This window comes from Sciurus carolinensis, chromosome 3 (assembly GCF_902686445.1).
Source record: "Sciurus carolinensis chromosome 3, mSciCar1.2, whole genome shotgun sequence".
NCBI lineage: Eukaryota > Metazoa > Chordata > Mammalia > Rodentia > Sciuridae > Sciurus > Sciurus carolinensis.
The window spans coordinates 172,355,889-172,374,226 of record NC_062215.1 but is presented as its reverse complement, the minus strand read 5'-3'; positions in this window follow the sequence as shown (position 1 = coordinate 172,374,226).

Sequence of the window (18,338 nt, the reverse complement as noted above, 5' to 3'; positions counted from 1 at the left end):
GTAGACCATCTCCCTGCAGAATGTACAATGTCCAAAAATAAGTTAATTTGCTTATGGCTTTGTGGAAGCCACAGTTTCTTCTCATGGTGAGTCCCCAATGTAACAACTGCCCAGAACTAACAGCCACTGGTAGTTCGTCCTAATCTCCCCCTGACTGACAGTTGGGAACTTTTCGTTTGTTTTCCTGGCACAAAGAGAACGAGTCCTGTGAAGTGCGCAGGTCACACCCTGAACTCTTAAAGTCAATATTTTGCCAGGGAAATCGAAGAACCGGAAGAAAAGAGCCAGAGGAAGAAGAGCATCCCTATTACTCCCGTACTTTCCAAAGGAGACTTTGGGTACAAAGTATATTTATTTAGCAGACCAAAGGTTTCAAATGTATAACTGAGTTATTGCTGTGATGAAATCTTGGTAGCTCCCTATTATAAGTTGGAAAATCCCCCTGCATGCTTTCTCAAAGCATGAAGAAGTCAGCTGTAATAGTCATTTGATTAGTCAGAGAAAAATCTGCAAAGGAATTCTTCTGTCCCGGCACCGAGGCGCCAGATTCTTTCACAGCATGTAGCTTCAAGTTAGAGCCAAAAGATTCCGCTTGGTTCTTATGAATGGCATTAGCTAAAATGCCAGCAGGTTGGCATGTTCCAAGTTCTAAGGTGCAACATTGAATACTTCAGTTTCATGCAGGTTTAGGTTGATTGTGCTTCTGCAGAGAAGGGTACAGATGTCCTTTTGTTTTATGTTTCTAGAGCTATTCTAAGACAGTCTAAGCCAAATTACTTACGTAAGGCAGTTTGTACCTATTAAGAAGATAATCAGAAATGTGCCAAAACTACATGTGAAGCTCTTCATTGAAGACAAACTAGAATAAGAAAAAAAATGAAAAAATACCCAAATATTTAATAATGTAATGATTAAAATTCTAGGATAGCATAGGATAGAGTAAGGATTTTGTTGAATAGGGTTATTATAGCCATTTAATGATTTTGAAACACTTTGTGAAGGAGAAATGCTAATACCATAATGATAATAAAACTAGTAGGACCAAAACTGTAAATGTAAACTCATTATACAAAGTTGTGCAAATTTATGTTCTTGCACTTAAAAACAAGACCAGGAGGAAATTCATCAAAATGAAAGCAGAAATCATCTCTGGTAATGGGAGACTCTCCCTTGTTTTCATAGTCTCCTATGTTTATCAAGTTTTACAGTTAATATATATTGCTTTTATCATCAGAAGTTTACAAAACGACATATAAAAAGAACCCTAGTTCCTAGTCTATGCAGTAAATTGAAACATGATTTAGAAATATGATTCTAAAGAGATATACTTATTCATAGTTTTAAAACTTTCTAATAAAAATCCCCACTGGAAGAGAAAGTAGGACCTTATCCCTCAGAATTCATCATATGAGACTTTCATGAAAATATTACAGTTAGCCTTGCGATTTTAACTACCCTTTTAACTTCGTAGTTGGTCCTAGAAGAGAAAAAATTCTGCCAGGAAAGTATCAGTGATATATCCTGTCTGGGATTTACAGGACAAGATTGGTGAAAACTTACTGGAAATAGTTTGCATGGTTAATAAGCTTTTTGAGAACTTAATTGTGAAGTCACTTTATTGTTAGAAAAACAGGCCCCTAAAACCATTTTAGAAGGATGGATTCCATTGTCTAGTGAGGACCTAAGAAGACTAATTACCATGCCAAAAACTTACAGTGTCATTGAGCAAGTCTTTTTGTTCTCTGTGTCTTCAAGTCTCTTATTAGAAAATTAGCAGTGTGCAAATGCTTCCTCTCTAAATTGTTTTCAGGAAGTAATAGAATCTGATTTGATGATATAGAAGAATTTAATATAGGTCTTATTAACTAGCAGTTTCATTTCTAGTATATATAGAAATGACTGTATGCTGTTGCAGTATCATGGCTTTATGATTTTAACCAGCTTATAACAAGCCAGTTCAAAGAGTAGCCTTATAGACACTTTCTTGCCTTTCACCATGGTCTGACCCAAAGCTAGCGTTCATTTTGAACCATGGTATTTTTCATGGCTGGTTACATTATGACATTTTAGTCATCCTTCCTTCTCACAGCAGAGGTCAGGCAAATTCTCAGCCACCATGTCACTTACAACTGCATACATTACCATTTAAGGCACATTTCTCCGGTGCTCACAGGTGTCTTCGGGAGTAAACCCAATGGTAGGGCTAGATAAGCAACTGGAATGTTCTATTATGCCCTCTGGTTCTTTCTAAGAGAATTCAGTCTGCTTGCATCTTTATGAAAGTTCAGAAAGATTAAATGAATCACTGACTTGGTTCCAAAGATTTTGGACTTGCTACTAGAATGAGATGGAATGATATAGCAGCTAGCCAAAAAGTTATGCTAATAAGACCAAAATTTGGAGTCATTACTGAATGGGCTGGTTGATTTACCTCTGTCCTCTGGACCTTAATCCAAGTCTGCCATGTGGATAGAGGATAGAATGTGTAGATGGATCAGAACAAACATGGTTTTTGCTAGAATAAAAATTAGTGCAACAACAAACATATCCAGAACAAAGCCAAAGACTTTCATGAAGATCAGCCAGCAGGATCTGTCCACCCTCGGTGGATAAGTATTTTTGCAATGTTCCACCCCATCTGAACACTACAGATTCCCCTCCGTAGAGACCCTCAAGGGAAAACTGTCAAACCCTTCCAAATGTGACTTACAGAACAAGTTTTCCAGGAAGGAACCTGCTATTAGAGAGGAATCGAAGCTGCTAATGATTTTTTACCCAAGCTAAAGCATTAACAGGGCCTATAGGGAAAGAAAGAAAGTTTGAAAAGCTGTAACGTGTTCCTGAGAAAGTGTGTCTCTCACTGTATAAGTCACTGGAGACTTTTCTATCCTAAAATTAGTTGTTATTAGTTAACAGAGGTTCATAATCACTTTTAGAAAGATGATTAGAATATCAAGAGCAACTCAAAACACCACTGTGTGTAGGCAGCACACGAACCCCTTCATATCTGTCTCATTCATGTTGCTTCCTCTTGACTTATTTTATTTTAGTATTACTTCCACTTTCCTTGTTTTCTCATCTTCTTCCTCTCCTTTTTCTTTTTCTTCCTTCCTTTCTCTTACTACCTTCTCACTCTAACTCCTTTTAATTATTTTTTCAAGAGGTCTAGGGAGGGTGAGGACTATGCTCTACCACTAAGCTACATCCCCAATGATTTTTTTATTATTTATTTTTGAGATAGGGTCTCACTAAATTCCCCAGACTGGACTTGAACTTACGATCCTCCTGCCTCAGCCTCCTGAGTTGCTGGGATTGTGGTGTGTGCCACCACGCTCAGTTTCTTATTCCTTTTAAATAGGCCCTTGGTTTGAACATATAAAATGTAAGATATATTTTTTCTTTTCTTCCTACTTCTTTTTTTTTCTTCCTTGCTTTTTATGCCAAATACCGGGTCTAAAAAATGTGTTAGCCCTTTTAGTTATTGATTAAAACATATTTATTTTCAATCTCTATTACAAATAAAAAAGAGGTTGACAAATTCTACCACAGACATCTCAGAGTTTAGAATTGGATGGGGGCATAAACACAGACTTTTGGCCTTACAAATGAGAACACTTTTGTTTTAGAGTAAAGACAACCAAAGAAATCATTCAGGCACAGGTTTTGCATTCCTTCATCTCCAAGGGAGTTTTGTTTTGTTTTGTTTTGGTTTTTTTTATCTTTTAATTTTTTGCAGACTGCATTTTGATTCATTGTACACAAATGGGGTACATCTCTTCGTTTCTATGGTTGTACACAACGTAGATTTATACCATTCGTGTAATCATACACGTACATAGGGTAATGATGTCTGTCTCATTCCACCATCTTTCATACCCCCTCCCTCTCATTTCCTTCTACATAATCTAAAGTTCCCCCATTCTTCTCTCACTCCCTACCTCCCAACCCCCATTATATATCATCATCCACTTATCAGAGAAAACATTGGGAAGGGAGTTTGATGGTCATTGAATGTCACAAAAAAATAAACAAGAGACAAGTACAGGAATGCAAACAATTATTCCGATCACTGGAAAAGAATCCAAAGAGAGCTTTCATTAAAAGAGGAAGAAAAGCCCAAATGTTCTATTTTCTATAACTCAAAGTCAGGGAACTCTTCAATGAGATTGAAGAACCTCCCCTATCAGGAATTTTAATCAGGCCAAGATACATAATTAAGAAATGAATGCTAAGGGCAATCACGGCCAAAATACTGCATGTGAAAGAGCATGTTAGAGAAACTCACAAACATACGTGGGTCTCTGCTGAGCATCCACGTTGAAGTCAGGTTGCCTGGAGGAAATAGCACTGGACCAGGAATCAGGAGAGCTAAATTCTAGTGTCACTGTGTCACATACTGGCCACAGGGCTCTTATCAAGCCATTAGGTTTAGCCTCCATTTCTACGTAGAAAAAGAGATCTTGCATGTGTATCCTTGAGAGGACGGATGAGTGAATCTAAATAGTCTGAATCAAATGCAAACTATTAATTTTTTTTTAAATTTCTCCCCTATTCATTTTTTTTTATTATTGTAAACAAATGGGATACATGTTGTTTCTCTATTTGTACATGGAGTCAAGGCATACCATTTGTGTAATCATAAATTTACATAGGGTAATGTTGTTTGATTCATTCTGTTATTTTTTTCCTTCCCCCCCACTCTTCCCACCCCTCTTTTCCCTCTATACAGTCCTTCCTTTCTCCATTCTTACCACCCTCCTTAACCCTAATCCTAACCTAACCCTAACCCTAACGCTAACCCCTCCCACCCCCCATTATATGTCCTCATCCACTTATCAGCGAGATCATTCGTCCTTTAGTTTTTTGAGATTGGCTTATCTCACTTAGCATGATATTCTCCAATTACATCCATTTGCCTGCAAATGCCATAATTTTATCATTCTTTATGGTGGAGTAATATTCCATTGTATATATATGCCACAGTTTCTTTATCCATTCATCAATTGAAGGACATCTAGGTTGGTTCCACAATCTGGCTATGGTGAATTGAGCAGCAATGAACATTGAAGTGGCTGTATCTCTGTAGTATGCTGATTTTAAGTCCTTTGGGTATAGGCCAAGGAGTGGGATAGCTGGGTCAAATGGTGGTTCCATTCCAAGCTTTCTGAGAAATCTCAATACTGCTTTCCAGAGTGGCTGCACTAATTTGCAACCCCACCAGCAATGTATGAGTGTACCTTTTTCCCCACATCCTCGCCAACACCTATTGTTGCTTGTGTTCTTGATAATCGCCATTCTAATTGGGGTGAGATGGAATCTTAGGGTAGTTTTGATTTGCATTTCTCTTATTACTAGAGATGTTGAACATTTTTTCATAAATCTTCTTAGGGTAGTTTTGATTTGCATTTCTCTTATTACTAGAGATGTTGAATGTTTTTTCATATATCTGTTGATTGCTTGTACACCTTATTGTACACTGTGAAGTGTCTGTTCATTTCCTTAGCCCATTTGTTGATTGGATTATTTGTATTCTTGGTGTAGAGTTTTTTGAGTTCTTTATATATTCTGGAAATTAACGCTCTATCTGAAGTATGAGTGGCAAAGATATTCTCCCACTCTGTAGGCTCTCTCTTCACATTACTGATAGTTTCCTTTTCTGAGAGAAAGCTTTTTAGTTTGAATCTATCCCAGTTATTGACTCTTGTTTTTATTTCTTGTGCTATGGGAGTCCTGTTAAGGAAGTCTGATCCTAAGCCAACAAGTTGAAGATTTGGACCTACTTTTTCTTCTAGAAGATGCAGGGTCTCTGGTCTGATTTCAAGGTCCTTGATCCATTTTGAGTTGATTTTTGTGCAGGGTGAGAGATAGGGATTTAATTTCATTCTGTTGCATATGAATTTCCAGTTTTCCCAGCACCATTTGTTGAAGAGGCTATCTTTTCTCCATTGCATATTTTTGGCACCTTTGTCTAGTATGAGAAAATTGTATTTATTTGGGTTTGTGTCCATGTCCTCTATTCTGTACCATTGATCTACCTGTCTATTTTGGTGCTAATACCATGCCGTTTTTGTTACTATTGCTTTGTAATAGAGTTGAAGATCTGGTATTGCGATACCCCCTGCTTCGCTCTTTCTACTGAGGATTGCTTTAGCTGTTCTGGGTTTTTTTATTCTTCCAGATGAATTTCATAATTTCTTGCTCTATTTCTGTAAGGTACATCATTGGGATTTTAATTGGAATTGCATTGAATCTGTATAGCAGTTTAGGTAGTATGGCCATTTTGACAATATTAATTCTGCCTATCCAAGAACATGGGAGATCTTTCCATCTTCTAAGGTTTTCTTTAAATTCTTTCTTTAGTGTTCTGTAGTTCTCATTGTAGAGGGTTTTCACCTCTTTTGTGAGATTGATTCCCAAGTTGTTTCCACTGCTCTAAGTGATGTGGTTAAATCAGAGTCTTGAATTGAGAAACTTAAAATTTACTTAGAAAAATAAAGTCTAAATCCATGACAGGCATTTTATAAGCACTTGTGCACATTGATTTGTGTAATCATTATAATAATAAGATAGTCATCGTGATTGTACATATTCTATATTTTATATATTACCATGACTGTTGTAATTCCCATTTAACAAGTGAGGAAACTACAATAAGGAAATATGAAGTAACTTGTCCAGTGTCATAGACAGTGCGTGACAGACATGAGATTTGAATACAGCAGTACAGGGAGGGAGAGAGAGAAGAGCCAAGGAGAAGGACAGGAGAATGAGAAAGAAGAAAGGGAGAAGAAAATAAATAGTCGAGAATGAACATGTTTCATATTTTATGTTATTAAAGGAGACTTATTCAGCTAACAACCTTTTTTTATTAATTTGGGTTTTTTTTTTTTTTTTGTACCAGAGATTGAACCCAGGGGGGTTAACCACTGAGCCACATCCCCAGTCCTTTTTATTTTTTATTTAGAGACAGGGTCTTGCTAAGTTACTGAGACTAGGCTTGAACTTGTGATCCTCCTGCCTCAGCATCCCAAGCCTCTGGGATGAGGCCACCGCACCCAACCCAACAACTTATTGAAAATGTACTCTGACAGTACTCTCAGGAAAACAGAGACTTAAGAACTACTTGGAGAACTACTGAATTATGAAGACATTTTAAAGTGCAGTGGTGAGGTATAGGAATCCGACACATGACCCCTTGAACAAAAGAAGAAATGGAGTTGATCACATTTTCTCCTCGCTGCTACCTCAAAATTTGTCTAGGCACAAATAAGAATGAAAATTTCCTGAGCGAAGGAGGAAAAATACTTTCTGGAAATGGAAGGGATGAAAATGTTCTAAATAATTACTTAATTTTTCAAAAAACGTCTCACTGGATACTGGTGCAGAAACCCTTGGAAGTCCCTGGATGTGGTAAAATCCCTTCCTGGCATTCAGACATTTCTTGTGTGCAGTGCCTTAAAAAAAATAATAATAATAATCCACACCCCACTCCTTTCCTGACATTTCAAAAAGTTTGCAATCCACCCACAGTATGCATGACACCGTAAAATTTTCCAAGGCACGTGTTACCATCTGGCCCGGAAGTCTGAAAGGGATTCCACCACTTCCTCCTTCACTTCGACTCTTGCATCTTAATGACTGCTGAGTTTTGAGTCTCACCTTTCTAGTGACCTACTTATCATTTCCTGCATACCAAGAAGAAACTTGACTTTGGAGTAGAAAGTAATCTGCCAGCTTTCTAGTCCCAGCCAAGGTTTCAGCACTTGAACCAGATCCAATTCCCAGGAGTGACTAACAGCAGCTTAGCAAGATCACACTTGAACCATCTGCTCCTCTTCTCTAAGGCCATAGGATAATGTTCACGGAGAAACTCAGAGAGGGGGATTTGAGATGAGCATCTCAAAACCAGCAGTTTACGGGGTGGGATCCAGATGCAGGAGGAAGTATCAGTGTGAATCAAAACCGGGATTAGGAGATGAGGAGGGTGGGAAGACCACGGCTCCAAAAGGGAACCAGAGCACCTGTCGGCCTCAGACATAAGACCAAGTCAAGAGTGGACACAAGGAGTGACTGAGCTTCCCTCCCTGAGGATCCTCTGCCCTCTGAGAGCCAGGCCTTCAGATATCCGCCACTGCGGGGCAACGGGGACACAGCCGTACACATCCAAGGGCATGGGAGCACCCTGGGAAGGAGCTGGCTCATGCCCCTCCTGTGCAATTCCATCATCCCAAGACATCTTTCAGAAACCTGCAGACTTCTCTCTCCCCCAGCAGCGGGCTGGCTGAGGGTCTGTCCCAGGCCTGCTCCATTCCTGAAGTAACTCGGGCCCATCGCCATTGTGATGTTCAGACCCAACTCATCATTCAAGGCCTAATTTAAAGACATTTCCATGGTGATTTCTGGGTCAGATGGAGTAGTTCTTGACTTTGAATTTCCACAGGGCCCCTGGTTTTCACACTAGGGAATCACCTCTATCCTCTGACCCTGTCTGTTCAGCACCTTACAGAGGGTGCCTAGAGGTTCAAGAGCCCATGCCACATGGAGAAGCACCTGGAGTCACCTGGGACCTGCCCCCTCATTTCCTTCACTCTCCGGGTCTTTTTCACACTTTGCTTCTCTCCAGTTTTCCTGGTCTCAGATCTCAAACTTAGTGTCTGCGTTAATACAGTTGAGTGGCCTCCTCACCCCAGTCTCAAAAGAATAGCAAAATAATAATATCAAGAAATTGTTCATGGATGGAACTTGAGAACATTAAGTGAAATAAGCCAGACTCAAAAGGTCAAGGGTCATATGTTTTCTCTCACAGGTGGAAGCTAGAGAGGAAAAGGAAAAGAAGGGGGTGGGGACCTCATGAACATCGAAGGGAGATCAGTAGAATAGAGGAAAGGGACCACAGGAAGGAGGAGGGAAGGAAAGGGGAGACCCCAGGGAATGTACTGGCCAAATTACATTGTTATATTGTGTTCATGTATGACAACAAATCCCGCCATTATGAACAACTATAATGCACCAATAAAAACAGGGGGAAAATAAATATAACATTTAAAAAGAGAAAAAAGAAATTTTTCTCCACCAACCAGTTGGTTCCCCAGGAATGAAAAAGATGTTGGCAAACCAGTTCATCCTCTCCAAGTAGCTGTTTTTGACACAAGCAAGAACATTTTGTAGGACCTAGCTAGATTTGAAGGGAAGAAGTAAGAGAAAAGAAAAATAATGATGGGGGAATTACATAGGGAGAGTGAGGTAAAGAGATTTTGCAGGGGGACAGCAACCAAGTTTGGAGTTTCAGAGGAAGGAAGGAACTTTTTTAAAAATATTAAAAATAATATTAATAATCCCTACCTATCATTTTTATTATTGTTATTATACTAAATAGGTATTTGCTCTGTTAGGAGTTAGAAATTCAGCATTTTTTAATTTAATATTTAATTCATTTTTTTTGCATTTGCATGAGTTTCACATAATTTTTTTAGATACACATGATTGTAGAGCGTATTTGACATATTATACGTACATGAAGTATAAATTATTCTAATCAGGATCCCTTTCCTGTGGTTCTACGTGACGTGGAGTTACACTGGTCGTGTATCCATATATGAACAGAGGAAAGTGATGACCAATTCATTCTACTGTCTTTTCTATTCCCATTCCCCCTCCCTTCCCTTCATTCCTCTTTGTCTAATCCAATGAACTTCTATTCTCTCCCCATTATTGTATGTTAGTATCTGCATTCGGCCTTTGGATTTGGAGGATTGGCTTATTTCACTTAGCATGATAGTCTCCAGAGGAAAAACCTGTTTGAAGGGACTAGTTTGAAAGTTTTTGCTAAATGATGAACTGAGGGAAAATATTGCACAGCCTCTACAATAAATCCTACGGTAGGGTAATTTTTGTTTTTGAAGATTTTGTATTTAGATTCACAGAATTTATGTCACATGAAAAAAGACTAGATCAAAAGTACCTTGTCCTTATACTGGCTAAACTAGAACCTCAGAATCTTAGCACATAAGAAAATGAGCTCATATACCCCCTTGATAAGAAAGCAAAGTCTGCAAAGCTCAGCTGACCCACGCAAAGGTGTACCATTAATCACTGGCAGAGTCTGACAACCCCAAAATTGCCCTGCTCTGCAGAATTCTCTGAAATGCAGCCTTCATCTACCAACCCATTCTTAACCCATTACGTCCAAAAGAAATTCTAACATCTTAAATAAGAAGTAACATAGCAAGATGTATAAAGTATTAAATGACTAAAGCTTACCCAAAAATTGACAGAGCCTAATATCTTTGATATTTACAGTTTGGCATTAAGTCCTTCACAGATCAGCTGCTTTTTCTGAAAATGGGACTTCTGTTAAAGTTGAATTGGCCTCCTTTGTCATGCTAAGAGCTATTAATTAAGAGTTCTCTATATAATGTTTTATGTATATATGCATAATCCTTTGGGTATATTTCCTTCTCTTAGAAATAAGAGACTTGGAAAACTGAGTACCTTGCTTAAGGTCACCAGATTGTTCCAGATCCACAGTCCACACTGTTTCTACTGCATATTCTGCCCTCTTTTGGCCACAGAAAGAGGAAGATGAGGGTTACTAGATTCCAAGCATCATGATAAGCACCCTTGCCCAAAGTCATCGGCTCTACTGTAGCAGAATTGGAAATTCAGTGCCTACCTACCTGCCTCAGAACTCCAAGCTTCTCCTATTGTTTTGTTTGATTTCCAGGTTGTGACCTTCCTTCTGTTCCCCAGTCTCCTCAGTATTAATAGAGGAAACTTCATCTTCCATGAAATCTTTCCTCACTATCCTTGCTTCATAATTATTTATCACTTACTGAAGTATGGTGCAATACTCTTTTTCCTTGTACTAGGGATTGATAGAACCCAGGAGAGCTCTACCAGTGAACTACAATTCCAGCACCCATTTTAGTTTTATGAGACAGGGTCTTGCTAAGTTACTGAGGCTGGACTTGAACTTGTGATCCTCCTGCCAAAGCTTGTGAGTTGCTGGGATTACAGCACACCCACCACACCAGGCATTCCTACAATATTTCTAAATCGAATGATTATGAACCTAAATTTTTTAGATTCCTATGGAATGCTAGAGATGTGCTTCAAAATGGTTACCAAACCCTAAAAGTTGTATTTCAGATGCTGGGTCTACCTGTATAGGTGTATTTTTCTGGGGAGGCAGGTCACAGTTTTCATCAGAACTTTCCATGAATCCATTACTCCAGAGAGTCCAAGAATCATCACTGCCTTGAAGCACTTCTGCAAATTCTTGATTCACTCTGAAAAAGAAACAGTCTGTGTTCCTTTGTGTTCGTTTCCCTGAGCCCACAGGTGAAGGATTTTCAAATGCCCAGAGTCTTTTCTATAACATGAAATTGTCCTCCAAGTCACCCTCCATTTTTTTCCATGGCAGAATCACAGGATCCCTATTATTTGGGCTGATAGTTTCCCAACCTTGGCACTTCCCTCTTCTCCATAATCCTTGGTTAGCTAACTGGGCAGTGCTGCCTGCTCATTCCTCCTTAGAAAACCTAAGTGGCAAATGTTCCCAGGCTCTTTATCTCAAGCCTTTCCCTCTCTGCTTGACTGAGCAGGCAGTTTGCTCATGCTGGGCACAGATCCAATCAGTTCTCTTTTTAAAAAATTCCCCCAAAAGAAAACCCACACCTATTGGGAAACATGAAGAATGTGGACCTGTTCAATTTCTGTTGCCTATTTTTGTCAACTCGGAGCTTCGAGTTAGGCATGTAAAATTGATCAGGAGGGAATGAAATGTCCCAATGCACAGGAAGACATCAGCGCTGTGAGTGACTTTGGAATTCACTCACCCGGCTCAACATGCAAGTCAACCAAACACCCAGGGATCTTATCAAAGTCTTAAGCTTAGTTAGTTGCACACTCTACAGGGTTTTTCTTTCTTTTTTTTTTTTCTCCAAAGCTTCTTAGCCATGAAAACATAGACACATAGTGCTTGGGAACAGCTTTCCTGGCTACAAGCCTAAACTGGATAATACAGATTGGATATACAGACTTAACCATGTAGCACCCAGTCTGAAAATATGTATGCTTCTACAGAAGAAAACGATGACCGAGGTCGTGGTCGCATCTGACTAGCACAAAACCTGAGGTTTGCCAACTGGCCTCACAGTGCAAAGCCAAGTAACTGACTGCTTTCTGGGCTCAGAAGAGTCCTAGGCCCTCACCCAAATATCAGGTCTCTAAAGACAGCGCTACTGCAGTAGGCTGGCAGCAGCTTCTGCTGGTTAAAGAGGTTTGGCAGCCCTCCAAGAGCAGGATGACTTTGCTCCGCAGCTCTTTAGCCTCATGTCCTTTCTGATAGGACACAACCCACCCCAGAGGTCTATCAGCTCTGTTAACCTCTGCCTTCCAACTGCAGCTCCTCCAGGAGAGAGGAAAAGGAGAAACTGCCTTTCCTCTTTACAAGTCACGGTGGTGTCCATGTTCGGGGGTTGCAGCCACAGTCACGCACACGTCCCCCTAGCTGTGGGAGGCTGTCACTCACTGGTGTTATGTGAACCTGGAAAATCCAAACAAGGGACAGAAAACAAGATAAGGGAAAATAGGTTGTGATTCTGGGGTTGACACTGGGTGGATGAGGGACCCTGTGGGGCTGGATTCTAGCGACACAAGCAGGGGTCTCCGAGAGAGCACCTGGGATAGTGGTCACCCTAGGTGGGCCTGTGGAGAATCACTGAGTGGTTTGAGAATCAGAACAGTTCTTGATATTCACGCAGTTTTTCTTTCCTTTGGATGACAGGATAGCCTTAGAAATGCAATGGAATTCACCTCTGCCTGCCTGGAGTTCTGGTATATTCTGTGCTCCAGGTTAACAGGGAGGGGCCCAGCCTAAGTGGGTCTTGCCCCGACTCCTGGAAAGACCAGCAACCTCCTCTGAGTGTTCTCCAATTTCCCCCACTGGAGCTTAAGTCAGTGGCTCACAGACCCTTACTAGTTGGAGGGAAGACAAATGCAACTCTCTTTTTTAAAACAAATGCCTAACACATGACTTGTGCTTGGTGATTTTCAGATATTAACTTATAAAATAGAAAAATTTCATGTTCAGGGATTCTGTATCTATCATTTATACTCATGCCTTCCAAAATGATATTTGGAAATTATTCATACCCAAATCCCCCAATCCTTGCTGAAAATTAAGTTGTTTAACCCAGTTGTAAATCAATCCTTGCAACTACTGTGAGAGTATTATCCCATTTTATTTTACAGATGGGGAAACTGAGGCTCAGATAAGTTTATAACTTTTCACAGGCCACATAACTATCAAGTCCCAGGGAAAACCTAAGTCTGCCTCACCCTGAAACTCATACTTCTTCAACCCCAACAGGTACAGAATTAAACACCATGGGAGGCTAAATACATTGTCACTACCCTCCTACAAGTTCAGCAGTTTGGGCTTGTGACAAGCACAAAACACTCCTGCAAGCATTGCTATGTCTCCAACACCCAGGGGACAAAGAATACTGGCTGACTGAGGCCAGAACTTAGGGTGGGACAGGAATGGAGAGGATAGCCAGCACAGGAATTGGAAGTGGTGCTAGTCTGGCTGCAGATCATCCACACAGAGGAATATGGTGCCAGGACACTTAACATGAAAGAAACTGGAGTGTCCCAAGAGAAGACAGCAGACTGTCATGGCCTGTTCAGCAAGGTGGGCAAAGATGCAGAGAACCAGGGAAATCCAACAGGAGGTAACAGAGATCCCAGTGCCTGGGCCAATTCTTCAGAGTGAGACTGGGTCCCTGGGGTAAACTAGTTAAGAGAAAACTGACTTCAAGAATAAAGCAGGACAGACTCCAGCACTGGAGTATGGCTTTGATCCCAGAAATTAGGGCAGCAATTCAAAAATCACAGCCAGAGTCCAAGATTCGCCTGGGCAAGGGAGCCTGAGAACATTACCCAAAAGCATTTTCCCCACTCTCCTGTGGACAGCGTTGTCACTAGAGAGAGCAGAAGTCCACCCCAGGTGGTCCTGTGCTAAGTCAACTTCACCAAATACTTTAGAGTTGGTGTTTCAGAGGCATTTGTATACACAGTTCATTTAAATGTCTCCAATAGGGGAACATAAGCCATTTCCCAAACATGTTCAGTTGCAGAATTCCTTTTTTGTTCAACAGATTGTCTATTGTTATCTTCTGAAACATGAAAATACTATTTAGGAAAAAGTGAGGTAGTGTTTCTTGAATCTACTCTCCACCTCCAAAATTGAAAAAATAGGTCCTCAAAATGGAGCAATGCTATGCCCTCCGGTGGGGATCCCAGTCATGCAGAGGAAGCTGTGGGTTGGGGACCAGGACCAGATGGACACAGGAAATGATAGGTAGAAATGTGACTCCTGCTTTCCAGAAGTTCTTACTCCATGGTCAGCCAGTCTTTTCACAGAGGTACCTTCCCTTCCCTTCCCCGAGACCTCAGCCAGCTCTGTCACAGCTCCGCAGGACAACCCCTCCCCTTCTCACAGTCGGTCACTGGAAATAAAATGTGGCCCATCAAACAATGGAATACCATCGAGAAAAAGAACAATGCTGGTACCTGCTGCAACACCGATGAACCTCAAAAGCATCATGCTAAGTGAAAAAAGCCAGACACAGAAGACTACGTATTGGATAATCCCACTAAATGTGAAACGCCCAGAGCAGGCAAATCCATAGACAGGAGTCAGGCTGCAGCTTGCAGGGGCAGGAGGTGAGGGCAGAATGGGCAGTGTAATGGTTTGGTTGTGAGCTGTCCCCAAAAGCTCCAAGAATATTCAAGGGGGGGTGAAAAGACTGGATTGTAAGAGCTGTAACCTACTCGGTCCATCCTAGTTTGAATGGACTGACTGGGTGGTTACCGTAGGCAGGTGGGACATGGCTAGAGGAGGTGGGATCACTGGGGGATACATCTTCTCTGTGGGCCCTTCCCCCTCTCTGCTTTCTGCTTCCTAACCTGCCATGAGCAGGCAGCTCTCCTCCGCTGGGCCCTTCCCCTGTGATATGCTGCCTCCCGCTGAGCCCAACCAGTGGAGTCAGCCATCTATGGGCTGAATGACCAGGCAAGACCTCTGAAACTGGGAGCTCCAAACACATTTTCCTCCTCTAAGTTGTCTTGTCAGGAATTTGGAACTCAGCAATGAAAAGCTGACTAAAACAGGGAGTGACTGCTAGAGTTTATGGGGTTTCTTTTGTGGGGGCACAAAAATGTTCTAAAATTGGGCTGTATAGCCAGAATCAGTGGCACAGGCCTGTAATCTCAGCAACGTGGGAGGCTCAGGAAGGAGGCTCTCCAAATTCAACGCCAGTCTCAGCAACTTAGTGAGACCCTGTCTCACAGTAAAAACATAAAAAGGTCTGGGGTCATGGCTTAGCGGTAGAGTAGCCCGTTCAATCCCTGGTACCAAACACACACGCACATCAAATGTGATGATGTTGCACAACCCTAAAACCATGTTTTTGTGAAAACACTAAAAACACAGACTTATAAGGACTAGGATGTAGCTCAACGGAAGAGCACTTGTCTAGCATGAGTGAGGACCTGGGTTCTATCCCCAATACTGTGCTAATTTTAAACATCCTGTCAATTCAATCTTAATAAAACTGTACTTTCAAAAAGAGCCCCAAGGCAGCTCCTGCAAGCCTGAATCTCCCTGACAGAAAGGACTTCCGGCCTCTATCCCCAGGGCCAAGAGAACCTCTGAATTCCTTCTTGCCATTCATTTCTTTTTCTCCTGGAGGTACGACTCCCCTAGGAAAAGCAAACTTTTCTGTTACTTAGTTCCCTACCACACCCACAGCACCCCAGTTAGTTTTGGCATTTTGTTTTTAGTTTTTTGCTTGCTTGTTTATTTTGTACTGGAGATTGAACAACCCAGGGCTTCGCATGTGCTAGGTGAGAACTGAGCTACAGCCCCAGCCCTTTTTATTTTTTATTTTGAGACAGGATCTCACGAAGGCTGGCCTGGAACTCAGCCTCCTGAGTAACGGAGATTAAGGTGTGCACCAGCAGGCTCAGAATCCCCCTTAGTTCTAAGAAGGAAATTAACGACTTTCTCAAAACATAATTCAAAAATCTCCTCCCAGTCCTTCATCACAGAGTTTGAGGAAATTGACATGCTTTCTTCAGTGAGTCATCAGAGACTCTGAATTGGGGAGAAGAGACCCCTCCCGGATCTACCTCTACCACCCTTCAAGAAAATGAAGTGATGGGTAAGCCATTTCCCAGAAGCCAGGGGCTCCTCCGGGGCCACCCTCTGTACTCTTCAGGGATAATGCTGGTCTGCTGCGTAGCCTCCCATCAGCTGATAATGGATGCTGCTATTTGCCAGGTGTTCCCTAAGTCATCAGCCCTTAAAAAAAAATGTTTTTAAAAAAGTCGTATAAAATAAAATCATTAAATTATTAAAGAGAAATAATTAAGACACTCTGACTCCTCAAAACTCCAAGGTCATGAGACACTGCCATAGACCAGAGACAAGACAACCAATGCACTGTGGTCTCCTGGAGAGATCCTTGAACAGAGGGGTGGGGAACTGGTGAAATCCAAATGCGGTCCTGTACTCCTGTGCCCGTGTGGACCCCGGGTGGGTCGGGATAAATGCGACGTGGCTGGGAATGCTGCCTTCAGGAGAGGGAGCTGAGCAGGGTTCTCGGAACCCTCTGACTATCTCCGTGACTTTCCTGTAAACCTAAGTTTAATCTGAAATAAAACAGCAAAATTTAAAATAATCTCTGTACAAACATGAGTGCATTGTTATCTTTTCAGCTTAATCTTGTCATTTCTCCTGTTTTTCAGGAAGTAGCTTAATTTTCATAAGAACTTCTCCACAGCCAGAGGCAATAACCCCTCTTCTGCTCGCTGGTTCCCAGGGCCACCTGAGCCCTCTCTGCAGCTGTGACTGCTCTTCTTCTCTCGTCCTATCAAAGATTCCATTTCTTTTCTTTTTCCTATCAGTCTTCACCTAAAGAATCCCGAGAAAATTGAGAGACCTTGGTCTTAAATTTTCCTTGGAGTCAGGATCTGGTTACTGGGATGACTCTGTCCACCTCTAACTCTGTCACTTACTCCTACACACATGTGCATACACACACACACACACACACACACACACACTTTGAGAAAAAGCTACAGAACACTGCCAACATTGTCTAATCCCATCTCCTTTTTACCAGCGTCTTCTGAAGTTCAAACCTAGCAACCGACAACCTGGGGGCAGAAGCCACGAACCTACAGCGGCATATTCTTGAACTGTTTTTCTCTTTAAAGCAAATGTCTTGCTTGAAGTGATTCGAAGTGAAGAGTCCCAGGTAGAAAATGAATCACGTGCATGGAGACTGCTCCTGTCAGCACACAGGCAGGAAGAAAAAGGCGAACCCAAACATGCGAACGTCAGCATTGTCTTTTCATTACAAGAAAGACCTTTTCTGTTAGCATGGTTTTCCCCACCGGCTCTCAGGGCGGGAGGGAATTCTTCCAGCTTCTGCCGGAGCAGGCAACCCAACAATGAGGATGGAAGTTTATCATCAGGCTTTCCTGGAATCCGTCATCGATGGTGCTCACTCTCCTCTACCAGACCATTGAAAAGGCTGAGAGTGCAGGAAGGGTCTGTCATCCTGGGTGGAATAGAAACTAAAGATTGTAAATGCAAGCAAGACAGACGAGACACCGATGTCACTTTCATGGTGAATGGGAATTCTGATGCATAACACCAGGACTTGGATTTTTTAAATTAAGAAATGGAAAACAGTAGACTCATCATTTCCTCTCCCACGTTCTTTGTCTCTCTCTTAAAACTGTCTCACCTAGACCTGCAGACAGTCTAAGGTCAATTTCAATGTGGAAAAAATCCACCATGAAAGGTGACCCGCCTGAGCTCAGTGATATTTTCCTAGACTGCGAAAAGGCTCTACAGCTCAGTCTCTGGTCTTCCCATCAGGAAGTGGCCCCGGGTCTGCTGAGTGACTTTTCCAGGTGAATCATCTCAAGAGTGGGCAACCAGAACTCCCACCCAGGTCTTCTAGTGCTACAGCTAGTGCTTCATGTACTGACAAATTCCTTTCTGTTTTTTTTTTTAATTTGGGCAAAAAAAGGTAAAATGTTAGAATCATTATTTTCAAAGAAAAGGTATTCATAATCCAAAGAAGACCAAAGGAGAAAATTAAGGTAATAGTCATCAGTTATAAAAAGCATCCATTCAGTTATTGCTATTTTATTTACTTTTATTTATAAATACATATATATGTATTTTATAGTATTCATAGTATTTCTTTTGTAGTATTTATGTTACACTAATTATTTATGTTATAAAATATATATTT